This window comes from Echinococcus granulosus (assembly GCF_000524195.1).
Source record: "Echinococcus granulosus chromosome Unknown EG_S00286, whole genome shotgun sequence".
NCBI classification, from domain to species: domain Eukaryota; kingdom Metazoa; phylum Platyhelminthes; class Cestoda; order Cyclophyllidea; family Taeniidae; genus Echinococcus; species Echinococcus granulosus.
In genome coordinates, this window is record NW_020170666.1 from 11,081 (window position 1) to 25,590 (window position 14,510).

The window sequence follows — 14,510 nt, forward strand, 5'->3', positions numbered from 1 at the left end:
TGTGACAAGTGGTTGTTTCCACAAAAACACTGAGGATGACATGTCATTTGGAAATGTCTCTTAGCAACAGAGAGGCTGCAGTGATCAGATCTGAAGGACTTTAGAAAGTATCCATACCAATCTGTCCCTGTCCCCAAAGAGTGTTTTAAAATTAGGCTGAATTGTGTAAAGCCGGGTAGGTCTCACTGACTTCTACTAATCATTCACGCGCCATCTCTGTTCACTCAGTAGCACATGAACAAACAGTCTCACCATGATTTGTTTAAGACGGCTTCTGAAAGGAAAGGTGGACATCTAGATGCCGAGATAAGTGGCTGCTATAGAGGTTCTATCGTTCTGATTAACTGGGCAAATCAGATCAGATCACATCAGAGGAGACCAGAATAGATCAAGTTAGGTCAGAGTAAAAGAGATCAGATGAGGTTGGCGTGACTTGATTTTACAAATCACTCACCTCCCAGTTAATTTGCATGTGCTCTCACTCCCTCGAGGCCTATATATGCCTAACACCTGACATGAAAGAATGAGACACTTGATGCAAAGCCCACCACTCGGTACTTACCAGACGGTGACCTTAACAAGACTAAGTTAAAAGGCACTAATTTTTTTATGGGCATTTCTCCTAGGTGGCCTAAATTTACGGGGCACTTGTCATCTTCGGTATGATGTAAACCCCAACAAAGTTCAGACGACCGATTTTTAAAGCAACTTTAGCTCTTCTGTCCCTTTCTCCTACTTCTGTATCCTTACTCCATCCTATTCCATTTCTTCCAACTTAACGGCTGCAAGAGTTTGAGCAGAATTTCGGTTTGATAAGCCACGTGCCATGAGCATGTTGTTTTACCACCCTCATATAGAGGGAGAGGATTCTGCATGAGATAAATTTGCGATATGTGCGTGCGGGGATGAAATTTACGTTAAATACACAAATTTATGCATATATACAAACAAAGGTATGAGCGCATGTACATAGGAATGAAGAGGGTATGAGGTAAATAGAATGCATTTGGTGTGGTACATACGCATTGGTGTGGCTAAGTATGTATGTATAAATTTATATGTATAAAAAGAAATTTTGTTTTGAAAAATTGATTACATATACATGAATGTGCGTTTATAAATATAAAATTAGGCATAAAATATTTGGTTGCGCATGTATATATATGAATGTACATAAATGGAAATGTATTTTCCATTAAAAATTTACTGCACATATGTATTTTTGATGTATTTGTACATGTATAAAACCGCGTACATATGGATGGGATGGACAGACAGCAAATAGATTAGGCATATGCATACTTGTGAATGTGTGCTTGCAGGGGTGAAATTGTGTGCTGGAGTATTTGATTAAGTACATATTTATGTATGGCTGTGTGTATACGAAAAGAGATTTTTGTATTTGATAAATTGATTATGTATATTTATTCCTTGGAATGAGTGTTAATAGGGCTGAATATTTCAGTAATAATAATAATTAATTAATAATAATTATGTTTATATTTATGCATGAAAGTGGGTGTGTGGTGATGACTTTTAGCATTTCATAAATTTTACGTATGTGTGAATACAATGTGGAATATTTAAAGCAGAACAATTATTTTTATACGTACAAATGTATATGCACTGAAGTAGAAGTTTAAAAATTAGATATCTGTGAACTTCCTGGCGGTTTTGTGCTCACTGCGATAGGCGGTAACGGCGATGACATACATTTCTACAATGACGCGGGTGCAGACATGCTTGAGGTCTGCTTGCAACTCGTGTCTGCATCCTCCTTCATTTACTTGACCTAACACTGTCCCGTTTGATGTCAAGCGGCGTCCTACTTGGTGGTGGGGAAGGCAATTCTCCGTGTTGCTAGCAAATATCTGGATGGGGAGAAAGTACGGCACAAGCTGAGCTCATCCTCGACTAAGAAAACGCTGTCTTGCTGTGTTACCTCTGGCCCCAGAATGCTTTTGACTCTTGCAGAACAAGTAAGATGGCAGTTAATGTGACTTTGTCAGTACTGTGAGTCAGTTTATTTTGGGCGTGCGAATGCAGGCTAGATTACCTGCGCAACCACCTACCCGCGTCATTAGCTAGCCTCCTCATTTACTCTCACTGCCCGCGTATCCGCTCGAACCGCACATCGTATTCAGACGAATGCTACACGTGTCAAATGAATCTTGAAGGTGTTGCAATCTGGGCCACCAAAAAAACCCTTCGGAGTACGCTTTGCACCAGGATAATGGAAGTTGAATGCAAACAAGCAGTTTGAACCTACTATTGAACCCAAACACTCGTGACATTTACTTCCCAATCATTCTAAACTGTCGTGACCTCCTGCTAGATTGGATGTGTGGTATGAGACGCCAGTATCTTACTCTGTGAGTTGATCCTATGGATGCACGTGATTCTGATTAATGCCAAAGAAGATGAAATACGAGAATAAGGATCGTGGGCAGCTAAACGGTGGATCAATGACACACACATGGAATCTATGAATTGCAGTTCATTTCGCGAGTTTTGACAACTTCTCACACTTTTGATTTTGACCTCCCTTAGAGCAACCTCTAATAGGCTGTATTTTGGCTCATTTTGGCTCTTTTCAGGGACTGATTTGCCTTAAAGGAACAATTGGAGGAATTGGCTTATAGCATACTCATTGCGAGTGTGGTGATGTGATATTCATATTCACTGTGTTCCGACCTATAGGGTATGCTGTACGGTTCATGTCTGCAGATTCCCAGCCCTGCCTCACATAGGCATTGCATGTTTTACATAGCATATTAGATATTCCGACTTCAAAGATAACTCGTGTCACCCGTCTGCTCGGATAGTGGGCTATGAGCACGATAACGCTGCTACACTGATAAACGGACTACAACAAACACTCTTTGTTGGATGGATGGAAGTGCTGTGGATACCTCCGTGCCAAATGGCTCCTTGGATCACCAACTGTCCAGCATTCTGCAAAGGTTGAAGCCTGAGGCGACTCTACATCTAAATTGGTCAGTTATAATTGCCGCCTAAGATCCGGCTTTACTTCACGCACCATCATGCCATTTGCCATGATACAGCGCAATTTGGCTGTATTTTATTTAGTTTCCAGCAAATACGGAAGGGGTTGTAATGACCACAACTTAGAATATAATGTAATCTGTTTAATAGCACCGCAAATTATTAACAGATGGAGTAATGGCAGCCTATACTTGGATCATTTATAAGAATGAGTTAACTGAATAGGCTGTGTGGCAAAGAGACACATGCTAGTTATGAGTCAAGGTGGAGTGCCTTTGATTTGGAGGTGACTAAAGTTGGTACGTCACCCATGGGTAAGGTGTTGCATTGTATAAAGCAGGGCAAGAATTTTTGACCGAGAAGGCGAAATTGGCAGATTCCAGGATAGACCATGTCAGCGAGCCAAACAGAGGCATGGTAAATGGAATAATGTGGCGAGGTAGCCCACCCCCCCAAGCCGACTTGAACATTTGCTTTAAAGAGCACTCTTCAACTTTAAATTTAAATTCTCCTTTTGTTCCTCTCAGCAAGCCAAAGTCAAATACATCACACACACAACCACCATCTGCAAGTAGAAACATGTGATAGTGTCACACGCTCTCGTACTTTTGCAGTGATGAGAGCAGTAGATGTAAACCGCACACAAACATCGACGTGGGGATTTTGGTCTGCTTCGAACTAATTGCACGTTGTTTAATCTCCCGCAAGCTTGGCCCACACAGTACCTCGACACTTTTGCCTCCTCAGGCTAAATTTCTTCAGTCCATTTTTATTCTTGCACTAGTTTATCACTTAGCGTTACACAAGCTTCTCGGCATTGGATACGTAAAAGCCACTCTGTTAGTTAATCTCTGTCGCCTACACTACAACTAGTTCCTGTCGATTTTATCCACACCAACTTTTGAAACAGGCGATGCTTTACAACGGTACACTTGTATGCTGGATTTGAGCCTTCTTGAACCTTCTCAATGGTGCTAATCCAAACACATTCCAATCCATGAGGCTGTCATGCTAATTGTTTTCAGGTTGGCTAGGGGCTAAGTGAAATGCAATCTGACCGATCTAATCCAGGCTACTGCCATTTCCATGCTCGGATTTCCCTCTACTGACCTTAAACGAGCAGCATAAGTGCCAGAATAGAATTTATAAAAGCAACAGAGACTCTATAAGGTCCTTTGACAAAAAGCACAAGTTTGACAGTAAATGTAACGATTGGACTAAGAGGTGGCTGTAATTTAGATTTAAATTTGTGATCATGTGTCATGCGCTTCTCTAAAAATCGGTCGCAACTCAAGCTTCTTTGATGTCTCTTCACCCATGATTTCTCACTCTTACTTCACGATTTACGATTATAAGCGTAAACTTAGGACCGGTCGTAGTTCAACACAATTCGGCTGCATTGCATTCCGAGCACAACGAATGTGGAACGAGTATAAATGACAACTACATAGAATATAATGCATCTGGGTTAGCACCATCTAGAGGATTGAATAAATACGGTAATTTTGACTGGCAATTTACCAGTTTCAAATCAGTTGGAGCAAGATTTCCTAAAATCGGCTGAAAGTAGCATCAGTCATCAAAGTCAATGATGCCTACCCTTCAATCTTACTACATCTGCAGGTCATTTGACTCACACGGCTGAAGTATATTGAGCATGTGGCACAATGCGCTGAAGTACACAAGCAGTGAGGGTGACAGCACAGGACATGATTGGCAGGCTATGAATTGCATATCCGAGAATGATGAGATGAGGCTTTGTTATCACCAGGCACATGCGGTATTTCACATGGCATGCGTGACTCCAGCCCTTCACTACATTACCCAGCAAGCATCGTAGATGCATATTAAAGGGTGGTATGGATGGGATAAGGAGTCACCAGTGAATGCTAAAATGGTAAAATGTGAAGTGAAGAAATTGAAACTTGAACGAGGAGGTAAAATTGTTGGGTAGCAAGGCGAGTCACTTCAAGGGGGGAGGAGGACAGAGGCATAGATGCCGTGAAGTAGCACTACCTTCAAGCCGACGTTCTCATGCTCTTTTACAATAACACTTTAATTGTGAAGTTAGTTTCTACTGCTTTCAGCATGCCCATGTCAATCGCTTGACACAGATGTAACCACCTTTTGTAGGTGCAGAGTAGCACATGACTGTCGCAAACTCCCTTGCAATTGCACTACTGAGGACTGAAGAGGTAGTGTGCTTGCAGAAGTGAGTGTACGAGTTGGCTGAGGGGTTGAGCTGCTTTGCATATGATGGCATACCGTTCACACTGTCTTGGACTTGGCCCGACCTTCGAGCCAACAATTTTGCCTCCTCTGACCGTCATTCTTCATCCCCCATCTACTCCATTCCATACCACACCACCTTTGCGCGTTATACCAACTCCACGGCAGAGCACAGATGGCAGCTACTCCAACAGTCGGTCGTCTTTGTCATCGTCGTGGAGACGATGGCTAGTACTTGTACCTTCAAACCATCTTGATGCTACTAATCCAGCTATTACAGCCGTTTTAAGGTTCAATGAAGACTGAATAAAGTGTATCTAGATCGGCTGGTACCAGGATTATGAGTCAGTTGAAGGGGATTTCTAGCTTCACATGCTGTCGTATTTGTTACAAATTCGTGCTCATCCCTCCTGTGGCACAAATACTTGTTACTGAAAGGAAACGAGTGCTATAAGTGGATGAGTTGAAATAACAGTCCAAATGGGACTTTACAATTTGTTTTGCGCGAATGAAGAGGAATGAAGTGAGTTTGCTGAAGGAGAGTAAGCTACACGAGCTTTCTTCTCGAAGTTGTTGCTGCTAATGCTGAATGCTTCTTCACGCCTTTACAGCATTTTTTGTTTGTTTTAGAATTGATATACACTCAAAATCTAATTTGCTTTGTTCATCTCACTACTTGTCTACCTGTAACGCAATCACAGCCACATTGTTAAACTTTCGATTTGGCATTACTTGTGACTGCCCCTTCTGCTGCCCGGTTGGAAGCAAAACTGACATATTACAAGATTAAGATTATTTAATCCACTTATAATATGGTCTGCGAATCCCAATTTCACAATCAGCTGTAATTAATCACTCTTCTAGGAACTAACTGCATATGGCAGTGACAGAATATCAGAGAACACGGGCCGATTATCCTCAGTCGGGATGACACCTGACTGGCACATGTGTAGAAGTTACGGAGGAGGCACATGCTTTACATTCCGGCAAATTCTTTTTGATGTCAGTCAGATTTGAATCAGACATGTAACAGTAAATGATGCCTTATCACATTAAAAACACCCCAAAATGGATGAGTAACTTTATGTATTGAACCATTTGTAAACAGATCCACTTGAATGTCAATGACTTTTGCATCTATGTCGGAGTGAATTCCCAAATCTTGTAAGTCCTTTATATTTGTGTTTTCTGTTTACCTTAGAATAATTTTCCGCTTGTGTTTTGTGTTTCAACAAATAACACGAAGCCGATTGTAATGAACCATCTTATTCCCCACCTCGCTAGTGTCACGGGGCAAGAGGAACCTCCTACAGTCAATATTTTGATATGATTTGTCGGAATTGCTAACGTGGATAAGCGAGACAAGTCTGAATTACGACAATATTTATTATCCTTGCCTCAGAGCATACTGTTCTAATCCCATCTACTCATGTACGTTTCTCATGTCAATTTGTCATTCCCTATCTTGAACAGTGCCGTATTCAAACCCCTTGCTGCCCGTTGTTATGCGTTCTTATACTGAGAGTCAGTGTTAGCAATAGCAACTTTGAGAAGAAAGACCTTCAGGCTTACTCCTCTTCAATAAAATCACTATATTCGCCTTCATCCATCCAAAACAGAAAATTGAAAACTTTCGGTTGGACAATAAAAAAAATTCATTCACTGATAGCACTCGTTCTCATTCAGTAACAAGTATTTGCGCCGCAAAGTGATGTGGCAGGAGGGATAAGCACGAATAAGTATCAAACAAGACAGCATGTGGCATGAATCATGAATCAGCGCAAATAAGCTGTATTTGGGTCCGCCATCAGTGGACCTGCAACAAATGGCAATTGATAGATTAAGACAATAGAGAGGGTCCAAGAAATGCCATGATTTTGGTTGGCGATTGGATTAGTTTCAAGCTTCAATTGCTTTGAAGTTGCCGTGATTGAGGTCACAAGCACTGATCATGGTCTTTTCGACGACGATGGAGACGACGAAGACAACCGACCGATGTGTCCTGTGATGGGAAGTTGGTTCGACACGCAATAGTGAAGTAATGTGAGGTCGATGATAGGATGGAGAAAGATGGTCAGAAGAAGCAAAAGCGTCTGATTGCAGACCGGGCCAAGTCCACAAGGTAGTAGACGTGTAATTAATATGAGGTGATTCGAGACATAGGCCGACGAGTACGAAGTGCTTTTACTTGCACATATCCACCTCCACTGCTCTCACCAATGCAACTGTCTATCAGTTCATAACTGTCGCCTGTTACAACGTGCTTACAGTAGGTACTTGTTTGTGTCTACTGGTGCGACGGGATTGACACGGGCTTGCTGAAAGCAGTAGAAACTGACGTCACAGAGGAAGTGTGCTTGTAAAAGCACATGGGAAGGCCGACTTACAGGTAGTGCTACTTCACACCATCCATGCCTGTTTCTAATTAATCGTGCCCTCCGCCATTCTACCATCTCACACTACTGCCTTCTCAGTCTAGCCTCATTCTCCTCACCTTCTACACTTCACAGCAACCATTCACTGCTGCACCAGCATCTTGTAACTGACACTCCAACATGCATCCACGATGTTTTCTGAACAATGAAATGAAGAGCTGGAGTCACGAATGTCTTATGAATTGCCACATGTGCTAAGTGATTGCAAGGCTACATTTCATCAACCTCGGTTCAACCATTCAAACCTACCTAATGTGTCCTTCTTTATACCCCTCATTGCTCGTGAATCTCAGCACACTGCCACATGCTTCACGAGCTTTGGCCATGTGAGTTAAATGACCTACAGATGTTGGAACGTGACCTCCTGCAATGGACAGAAAAGTAGTCATCGGAGTCAATACTGCTTGCCCCACAGTCTCACGACGAAGGCACGCGTTAATATAGAGCGTCACTACTTGGACAAAGTAATGATGACAAAAGCATTTGCCAAGGCCCTAATTCTATAGAAGCTGCCCAATGGATGCAGCTTTAGAATACGCCTGCAACACAGCCTTGCACCACAGATGCCTTCATATAGCAGTGCAATTCCAAGCACAGACCGTCACTGAGCTGATACAACAACTGACGTGTCCTAAACCACTGCATGCAGCTATTTTCCTACGTTCGTTGCAACATTACGGGCTAGAAATGGGTAGCTCTCTTCATTCAAACCTCTCTGTACCTCCGTTGATGCTGCGAAGTCAATTATGCTTCCTCGACTTCAAATGCAACAACCTCCTACCCACAGTAAGAGGTTAACACACTGACTGACTGCCTGTTGCTAGTAGAATGATCAAGGATATGCCACAATGGAAGAAGCGCGTAAGGACCTCGCTGGAATATACCATTCGACTACACAAGCCATCTTAACATGCCGTTCAGTTCCGCTCAAATATGATTCTTGAAATCCGATACTCTTTCTGCTGTAGAGGCAAATTAGTAAGGTAAAAAGAGCAACTACAATTTGCTGGACATTCAATGCGCATGAAGTGACACTGCGCCCTCCAAATGCGCCATCCACCTCCAATGTCGCTGGCATTGCCACTTCCACTGGCTCTGTCATTGGCACTGTAGGTGTCATCACGAAACAGCACTGTTCACCTGAAAATAGTCAAGTGTGTCCAACCTAAGAGGTGCGTAAGCTTTTATTGTCTCTTTTCCATTTGTACTAGTGCTTCCATGCATCTACACGTCGGTTGGTTGTATCCATTCTTGCCAAACATCAACTTGCCGATTTACCGTAGGCCAAATGCTTGAATCATCAACAAACTACATACATTGGCATTACCAGCGTCTTACTGATTCTAGACCGGTGACAGTGACTGTTTTATGCTCCCCTTCTTATGACACTAGGCCGATGTGTAAGGTAATTGAAGATCGTGATTGCCCTGCTAGAGATGGCCAAGGCATAGTGTATGTTGAATTCTAATAAACTAACAACTATTTTTCATCTACATACTTTGATGCAGGGGGTACACATTTACTTCTCTTTCATTGCGCAATCTGTCAAGGCTCATTATCTCCTCCTTCAGCAAATATTTTAGTCTTCTTTATCTTACATCACCCCAACTGGTATTATTCCACTCAAGTATCAAGAATGCTATACACCATCACCATCGATTACATCAGTGCGTTGGCTAGTACAGTATTCTTTTGAAAAACACTTTGCAAGTTTACATCACAAAAATAAAAAAGAATTGACATTTTCCGATGTTTGAAACTAAGTATTTGGTACATTCACCAAACTGCAGCTTCATGATCCTTCAAGATCAGGCAATCTTCGGTTGCCTCCCACTTTCATCCACAGCTCTTCTCGTTGTGCAGGCTAACGGTAATATGCAGGGTGCGAGACATCTAGCCTGCTGGTTGAATTTCTGCCTCTGCTTGACAGAACGTAATGCTCACACCATAAATTTGGCTTGTTTGGACAAGATAGAGAGGAACTTATTGCACTTATCATCAAGGGTGTGCAAAGGGTGATCAAATAGGCATCGGCAAAAAGCGAATTGTTTATTGCTAATTCTGAATTACTCACAACAACGTAATTACGTGGCACTCACGAATGTCACCTTCTTCAAATGAGACAAATCACATTCGTTTCGAATGCCACGTCTAACTCGGTCATTTGTTATCATGCGCTATTCCAATGGGATTCTTTCATAATTCAACAGATCGAGTTATAGGTGATAAATACGAGAATGCTTGAAGACTAACTATGAAATCATTCTGTATGGAAGAAGATGAATGCTCATTGCCATCGGCTAAGCGCGCACATTCTCGACTACCTTATCATATCATGGTCTGGAAGTGGAAAATAAAATTAGTAGTTGGAAGGTGGTTTGTGGGTGTAGGCATATAGGCGTGACACAAATTTCATTTATGTAACCGTAGTCGTTATGACATGCGACAGAAGTGCTTAAAGAGGATTGCTAGACAAATCACCTTGATTAGTTGTCAGTTCAAAAGCTGCATGCTACAATGAGTTCCACCACTGCAATTAATTACCTTTTCGCTGCACTTCCGTCCTGAGCAATTTACATCTACTTCTTCCACCGATCACTCATTACATGGAAAATAAGGATCCAACTGCAACTTTCTTGATAGCACTCTAGGACTACCGGCGAAAGATGACTACCATTGGGCACTGGTCAAAAAGTAGATTCCCGAGATTTTGATAGAACAACTGGCAAGTCTGTTGAGATCAAGAAGAACTATGTTGGTAGTCACGCTACCGATGGTGCTGATAGTAGTGAAATTATCACGTGAGCTCTTCAGTGAGGGGTATTGCATCTTTAGCATCAAACCTCCGAGTTGGCAACTGCCAAACAAATCTAGCTTTCCATGAGCGGCCAACACTCTAAAGAGGTAATTCAGCATTGCTGCAGTTGCCAGAAAATGTATAAGGATAATGAATGATCCCTTTTTCCTCCTTTCACCTCTTCTCCGTCTCTGCAGACTCAACCACTCCCTTTGCCTCCTGCTCTAGCACACCATCCGCCACTTACTCTTGCCACTACATCCCAAAGAAATGGCACTTACGAACAACTTTCATAGCTCTTCTGCAGGCATATGCAATCTAGTGCTTATTCCACAGTCGTCGCCTTGAATTGCAGGCAAAAGACCGAAATCGTCTGGCTCGACAGACGGAAAGGCGACGCAATTTGATTCTTCGTAGCCGATCTTCCCTGGGACAGGTCACTTCGCTAATACCACCAAGGACAGGAATCAGCAAGGTTCACTTCTCCCACAACACAACTCTCACAGCTGTGGACTAAACAGCTTCTGCAACAACCGGCTATTTCTCCTGGATTTGAAACTGCATGAGCTCCACTTTATCCTCTCTTCTGCCTTCTATCACACATGCCGCTCATCCAACGGTAGGTGATTCGATTTAGACCAGTGAGAACAGTGGCTGCGATTTAGTTAATCTATCATTCAAGGTGCAATTTTTGTCCTCGGTTTCCACAAAAGCACCAACTTGCCAGCGTTGCAGGTGTTTAGCATACGGCAGCCAGGGTAACAGTAGGCGATACGACAGTCAAAATGGCAAAATTCAAATCGACATCCATTCCAGGCAGTCAAGTCGAGCACTTGTATCACCAATTATCCCGCTGAATATCGCAGAGCTCCACCACTCCTACAACTGAGGACTTTAGCTTAAGCGGTTTTGTTGTTGCCGCTGTCATGTCGATTGCCGTCACCACAGTTGTTGTGGGTGATTTTGGTACAATTTTTGCAAGTTTGTGCAGTGCTGGAAACCGGGACCAAAGACCTCTCACCTAGAAGTCGTTGTTTCAGTTGCCGAGAAAGGAGATTAGTTGTAACGAAATGGTGACCAAATACAAGGATGTTGTCATTATGAGGGTGGGAAGCAAGCAAGGATTTGGTTACTTCCCTTCGGCTGGGTGTCACAATAACACATGTATCATAACAGTTTGGGTGATTGCCATGCCATACAAAAACGAATCTACTTCAAGTCTAAGTGATAAACAGAAGTTAGTATGGGTTTCTCGAGGTAGCATTCAACAATCATGCGGTCGACTGGAGCACTTATGCAGAGGAGGAAGAAGTAGCTTACCAAGTCGTAGAATCGCGAGACAAGCGCTGTGCTTCGGAGGCACGCATGGAGTGGCAATCGGTATGTCGTTTAAAGATGCCATTTACCAGGGGCTACAAGTCTCAGCGATCAGCCTCAGCTGGCTTGGCGGCAGTCTACATGCGTGTTCCAGCCATGTGCCATTTACTAGCAGTTTGCACGTGCTGACCTTATTAGTCAATACGGAGGTGAGATAAGAAGAAACCTGTCAGCGAGTTGCAGCTCTACTTATAGAGACAAATCTTGGAATCTTGTGGGTTCACGTAGCGTTTTGGACACGAGAACTTGGTAATGTACTGAGAGAAATTTCAATTGGTTTCCATTTAAGGTGGCCTACCAACATTAGCATGCGTTGACGGAGGGAGAGATGTAAAACAAATGGTAATGTTTTATTTGCAATATTTGCCTTGACGTATGCTCTGGTGGATCAAGTATTCTTGTAGATCTTGTGGGCCGTTATCTACTGCCTTTAAAATCTACTGGTCGGAGGAGAAGTGAGGTGCGAACAGATATTGATAGCTCTGCACTACTATCCCATTGCCATCTGAGAACACGAAATGAGATGGGCAAAAGTGTCTAATAACCTGAGCTCTAACCGGCTTTATATGGTGCTTTAATTGAGGAGTAGTGAGGAAAGGACTCTTCCTCCATGAATTCTGGGACAGAATCTCCAATGATTTGTTGCTCTCAAACTTTGTGAATGCTTGGATGTTGTATAAAAGATGCATTACACGGTTTGATAGTAAAAGCATGAGTAGGCAGACCATTCACTAACCCTTCCTAATTTTCCCCATTAATAGGGAGGAATTTGTGTCTTCTAGGCCGAGTCGTGTTTGAGCAAATTATCACCACCAGGAGTAGTGAGAGAATAGCTGACACTTGCGCAATGCGGAATTTATGTTGACAAGGTTAATTAACCGCAATCATTATGTGGCAGCACTCGAGTCTTCGCACAGCACAGTAAAGTCTGCACTGAGTTAAAGTGACTCCATTGTCGCTGATGGCCAGACAAACGTTGCGACTGCAATTCGCACACGATGGCTTAAGTCCGACACTCCTCGAGCGGACTTTTTAATCCAACTCATGAACACTTCTTGGAAAGGTAGGGAAAATGCAAGGTTGATACGCAGGGCATTGTACAGCCGCAATGATTTTTAAAAAGGGTGTGTTCCCATTCCCCAAGAAACTCACTTATAGTGGAAATTCATTATTATCCCCAAAAGAAAACTTGTTAACACACTTGGAAAACGGTAAATTTACGCGAAGAAAGTTGTAACATTTCTGTTACCATGCAGCCACCGAGCATATTTCGCATCCAGTTCTTTAAATGGTTGCATTCACATAAGCACTGGTATCAGCAGCGATGCCATAATTGCTAAAAGATGAACAAAGTATCGTTGGGCGCATCTTGAGTCGGAAGCTGGATCTATAATATAGACTTGGCTTCGACGGACTTATAGAAGTGTGTATTCAAGCACACTGCATTGGAGTGATTCAAACTCATCCGGTTAATAACGTCTAGCCATTCCAATAACATAAATTAATAAAAGCGTGCATTTCTTGAGAAACATTTGGTGCCAAAATAAGTACCAGCTGGCGAACTTCCCATCGAAGGCTCGTCATGCTCGACGTGTCTTAACATTGCAAACAAGAGTCTTACCGCTGAAAGTGTGTACCACCGCAGGACCTGTAAGATGCAAACACGCACAATAGCTGGCTCGGTCAATTGTTAAGGGAATTAGTAGATTCGTGCGCTAAGATGAATCAAAATGACTCGGTGTATTAACTTACCAGAGGAAGTCGTTTCTGTTTAATTTCGGCAAGTGGAAAATCGAGTCAGATTCGAGGCAAAAAGTGTTCGTGCAATGTTGAATTAATAAGTGGGCAATCCCTAAGGTCATGGTTGCTGGGCAATCAAACTCGTGGTGGAAAAAGCGAGTTCATCCTGCCAAGTGGAACTTTACTGCACTTTGTAAGGAAGTGAGAAGGGCGACTTACTCTTTTCTACGATGTCTACTAGATCTGACTCTGTCGGTTGCCAAAAAATGTCGTCTACAATGTAGCAGATAACCACCGCTTGATAATTTGCTAAGCTTTAAGTGAATTTGAAGTAGCACTGCTCCTTAATTCTAAGTGGCCTTTCTAGTCCCCCCGGCAAAGATTTTGTCCCCACAGCGGCCGTTGAATAGGTCCACTTCATATCCGAGTAAAGAAAAGTGATAGGCACTGCTTGAAGCTAATCATTTTGGTTGTGCTACCAAATAAGCATCAAGAGATGTTAACCCACTCTCACCGGCAAAGCTTGAGCAATGTAAAGTGAAGTACATTAGTGCACACCACGCACACTAACATACAGCATGAATGATGAAAGCACAGCAAAATGTGATAAAAAGAAGTAGCAGAAGTCTGCTAGATAACTTACCCTTTACTTTCTGGTATTCTAAAAGTCAAAGTAGGCGGCTGAACTTACCGAAATGTTGGTAAACCTTCTTACACATCGGGCCGTTAGACAGCTATGCTGGAAGGTGTCGGCTTTGTTAAAGTTCACTTATTTAACAACACTGGCTGGAAACAATGGATTGGTCATCCCGACTTACGTTTGCAGTCTGCCACCTCTGTCGATACTCCTAAAGATGGTAACATTTCTTAGTGTGCTGCATGAAAACATGTCTTTATCTCAGCACACTTTGTTCATCAACCCACAA